The sequence below is a fragment of the Miscanthus floridulus genome, chromosome 12, assembly GCF_019320115.1.
Source record: "Miscanthus floridulus cultivar M001 chromosome 12, ASM1932011v1, whole genome shotgun sequence".
Lineage (NCBI taxonomy): Eukaryota > Viridiplantae > Streptophyta > Magnoliopsida > Poales > Poaceae > Miscanthus > Miscanthus floridulus.
Genome location: NC_089591.1, coordinates 21,779,241 through 21,784,296, shown reverse-complemented (window position 1 = coordinate 21,784,296; position 5,056 = coordinate 21,779,241). Strand labels below are relative to the sequence as shown.

General features: G+C 37.6%; 1 non-coding gene across 1 annotated transcript; it reads left to right on the top strand.

The window, feature by feature from the left end:
- Nucleotides 1–3,166: 3,166 nt before the first annotated feature.
- On the top strand, nucleotides 3,167–3,275 carry LOC136498723 (small nucleolar RNA R71). The gene has a single exon (XR_010769731.1). It is a non-coding gene; the product is annotated as a small nucleolar RNA R71 (small nucleolar RNA).
- Nucleotides 3,276–5,056: the final 1,781 nt, after the last annotated feature.

Genomic DNA, 5,056 nt, shown 5'->3' with positions numbered 1-5,056 from the left:
GTTAGTGACCATCAACAAGCTCCCCCAAGCTACCCCTTTGCTCGTCCCTGAGCAAAGATGCAGGTTTAGCATGTAATAGGTGTTGGATCAGGAGTTGCTAATATGTAATGCCCTACAAAAACTTATATACAAACAAATACTATCTTTTGAATTAATCATGTTAGCACATAGAAATCCATCATTAGTCTTAGCATTATGGGGCTCATAGCTTTCTCCTTGTAAGTAATTGCAAGAATGTGTAGCTAGACAGATACTTTTTCCCTACTTTGGTTTAGCTCAAACTTCCTAGAGGCATTCAATAAATTTTGAAGAGGAAACTTGCCTAAGTTCCTCAGATGGTACACTCAAGTCACTCAATAGTGTTTGAAAGCTCACCATGGCCATGGATCTTAGCCTTAATATCTATCCTCAAGATTATGTGGAGCTCAAGGTAGGGGATAAAAGCATAGCCTAGTCGAATTGAATTTATTTCTAAGTAAAACACTTGGATCACAAGGAGCAACAAATCGTACTCATTGATCAAGATGTACATATGTGTGGTATATTTGGTGGAAGTGGTACTCCTTTGAGAAGTTTCCATTCTCTAGATTCTTTTTAGAGGGCATGGATACTTTTCTTTTCTCACTCTCTCTCTTTGGAAGCACTAAAGCTTTTTGCTCTTTTATTCTCTCTCTCTCTCTCTTTTCTATAGCCAACGCCTCTCTTTTTGATGAAAGATTGCTAGAGAGGTAACTTTGATTCTCATAGAGCAATAATGAATGGAAAGTATATGTGGTTGTGTATCCCCAGTGTAGGAATAGCATAAGTATGTGGGTGTATGTAATCTTGATAAAAAAGCATGATAAGTTTCTCTACTCAGATCAACAAGGCTTGAAAAAACTCAAAACAAACAAGCAGCTTTTATAGTGGTTTTATCATGTATGAATATGTATTTGGCTCTAGTAGGAATTTATCACCATTGAGGAGCTTCTAGCAAAAGAGTTTTAGCATTTTGCAAAACAAACTCTAGGTTGTTTTTACCATTCCTCAGATAGGTTGAAAGAATTACTCTAATCTTGGCTACAACATTTCTCACAAAAACTTATACTTGGTTCTAGCATTTGCAACCCACAAAAGCATTCAACCTAAGATGAACTCTAAGTTATCATGCTCAAAACTTAAGAAGTTTTAGGTTGAATGACAAGCTTTTGCAAAGTATCATAGAGCAACTATTCATCATTTCCAAATATTTTATCATCATTTATTAGAGCAGAGTTTTTTGGATAAATTTCAAGGCATCTCCTCTCTACATTCTATGATCATGGATATTGACATGTAAAACAAACATGAGTGTAAAGAGAGGGTTTAAGATTTTTCATACCTGAGTAGGGAGAGATGTCTCCCCCAAGCTTGCCTTTTGCATAGGTTGGAATGTCTTCTAGTGGCTCTTTGATTCATTCTTTATTGGCTAACTACTACTAATAAAATGCATAAATGACTAAACCTATTACTACTAGATAACTTACTAATATTTATTTATTATATATGTTTTTTAGTTTATAGTTTATTTTAATTAAATGCAAACCCTATCCTATCATGTGTAGCTACTACTAACTTTATTTATTAACATAGAGTAGCTAAATGCAACTAACTAATCATGCAATGCAAAGCAAATTTATTTGGAAATTGAAATATGAGATGCAACTAATGAAATGTGGTAAATATGCAAGGGATAGAAAATTTACCATTTTGATGGGCTTAAGGTCATTCTTCCTTGAGTGGGGGTGTTTCCTCTTGTTGCACCTCAGAATGCCTTGTCAGGATTAGGGGATGACAAATTTGAGGACATATCTTTCTTTTTACGACATCTTTTCTATTCTACTTCTTCTTGATAGGCTTCTCTGGTTCTTCAATCAGCTTTGGTTTCTTCATCTTGATTCTCTTTGGATGCTTCTTCTTTTCCTATTTCTCATCAAAGAGGGGTTGTCCAGAGGTAAAAGAAAATATTTCTTTCTTTCTAGCAAAGTGGATTGGATTTGCCTAGATGCCACATATATGCAAGATTTTGCAGTCTTAAGGAAAGGATGACCAATGATTAAAGGTGTATCCTCGTCGTTGCCCATGTCTAAGATCATAAAATCTATTGGAACATAAGCACTCCTAACCTTGACTAACAAGTCAGTGGCTACTTCCTCAAGATAACAAATAGATTGGTCGGCTAGCTATAAGTAAACTGAGGTTGGAGCTAAGGTAGTGTAAAACAATATAACATAAGTTTCCTTAGACATAATGTTAACACTAGAGCCTAGATCACACTGAGCATTATGGAAGGTATGGGTTCTAATGGAGCATGTAATCACAGGGGTTCCAGGATGACCTTCCTTAATGGTAAATGGGAAATCTACTAAGTAGGAACCCCAAGAACTTAAAGCATAACAAGGTTGGTCGTCTCCATGGTTCCTTCAGGTTTGCTAGGAATTCTACCTTTTAAGAAGGATGGTATGGCAGTAGCTATTTGAGCTAACTAGGTTTCTATCATTTTATTGAAACTAAGTTGATTCTTTAAGGTAGAAGAAAACTCATCCAATTTAGCATTTATATTTTCCAGCATCTTGTCATGGGCATGCAACTTTTTATTTATGCTATCAGCCATTCTACTTTGACTATAAAAAGATATTTAAGGAAAGCATAACTATTATTACCTTGATTATTCATACGTTGAGAAGAGTAATAGTTGTTACCTCCTTGATTGTTGGAGAGCTGATTCCATCCTTGATGTTGTTCTAGATGAAACCCGTTGTTGGTGTTGACGAAGTTAAGATCCTCCTGGGTCTCAGGACAGGAATTTCCTAAATGTCCAACATCTCCACAGACTTCACAAGTCATGTGGGATTCCATGGCTTTGAGTGTCTCTTGGGCACTCATCTTTTCATAATGTTATACTCGCTTCGTGAGTAGATCCATCTTAGCTGCAAACATGTCAACTTCTTTAATTGAATTCATACCTCGTTTACGAGGTTGGAGTCGATCATCGCATCATCCTTGGTTGGAGACCATCTTCTCGATTAGCGTCTTTGCATCTGCAACACTTAGTGAAAAGAATGCTCCACTAGCAGCAGCATCTAAATGGCTCCTATCTAATGACACTAATACATGGTAGAAGTTCTAGATCAAAAGCTAGTCTTCCATGCCATGGTGTGGGCATGCAAAGACATACTATTGCATTCGTTCCCAAGCTTTGGGAATTGACTCATCTGCTAGTTGTTGAAAACTAGAGATCTTATTCTGAAGAGCATTAGTCTTACCCATAGGGAAAAAACTTGACTAGGAAAGTGTTTGAACACTTGTCCCATGAATCTACAATGTTGTAGTTAGAGTAAAACCATTGCTTAGGTTTTCATAACAAAGATAAGGGGAAAGGCGAAGATGTATAGCCTCTAGGTTCACTCCTTTAATGGCGAATGTGCTACAAATCTCCAAAAAGTGTTGGAGATGAGCATTTGCATCCTCGTTGGCTTTCCCACAAAACAGACTAGCTTGAACCATCATAATTAATGCTAGCTTAAGCTCAAAGTTAGCATCCCAATTGATAACATTGGGTTCGGTGGCTACATTAGCAGCCGAGGGTGCAAAAAAATTATGAATGGACTTGTCGCCATGATCGTGTATGGTAGTGATAGGATATGAGGAAAAAAGGGTAAACTACTTAGGATAACTAAAAGCCTAGTTAGCAAAGCAAGCAAAAATATAAATCTAAGGTCAGTTGCCTTCCCCGACAATGGCACCAGAAATGCTTGTTGATCCTTCTTAATGACTATTGGAGGAATTCTGCAAGTGCATAGAACTACCGTGTACACTTCGCTCAAGGAGTACCGAGTGCCAAATCTATATTTTCCCCATAGGAAGGCGAAAGGCTAGAACTTATATTTAGTGTTAGGTTTGCTAAAGTAAAGCCTAAGTGTATCCAAGGTAGGTGAACGATACTAGTGGTTGAGTGTGAACAACCTACTAAACTACTAAACAATCTACACTCTATATAGCTAGGTGGGAGAGCGAGCAACAAATCTTTCAGTAACAAAAGGCAAACTAATTGCTAGGAAAAATGCGTGAGTACCTCAGGGCATAGCCCGCCTACCAACTAGGAGAGTTAAATAGACATGGTCTGCCCCGAGCCCTATGATTTAATAACTAGACCTAACATGGCAGAATACAGAGGATGGACAATGTTGTCACCACTTGCCAACTACTACAATCTATCTGGAGGCCTAGCCGTATCCATAGGTAATCTATAGCCTAAGCACCTCGCTTAATCTTTATTCTTACTACTTCGATCCGACCTCTGATGAAATGAGATCAAAGTACCCTAACGAGATTGTGGAATCGGTACTAACGAAATACTACTAATAATGATATAACCTATGCTACTAATGCCAAGCAACAAGGACCTAAGCTCACTAATGATGAACAATAATGAACTAGAACTTGAACTAAGCAGAGCAATAATAATGAAATAAAGTACTAAAAGTAAAGTGAGAATAACTAAGTCTAACTTAACCCAGAGTAGCAACAAGACTTAAGATAATAGGAGTATAAAGGAGATGACTAAGGTCTTCTAGTTCTAACTTAAGTAAGCTATGTCTTCTATTGTTCAGTGCTAGGGATATTACTAAGGAAAACATAGATAGAATATGTTTCCTATAGTAACAAGGTCCTGCTCGGCCTACAAACGGGAGGTCATCTACAAAGGATTCAATGAGGCTATAAGAGTCACCCTCATGAGCTACCACTAATCGAGAGTGTAGGGTACATCCACAAGTAATTCGAGTCTAAGCACCATACTTACACTATGAATACTACTCTAACCCAAGAGCTACAAGGATTAAAGTACTCAAAAGAGTCACAAACCTAAAGAACAATATAAACATGTTAGTTACTTGAATTAGAAGTTGATGACCAGAGAAATCTCAGAAGCAAGCTCAAGAAGAGCTTGATTCCACCTAGGGTACGAGCCTGAAGAGTGAGCACCAACAGGCCGGCACTTCCTCCAAACTCTTCCCTCACACTCTCTCTTTCTCTA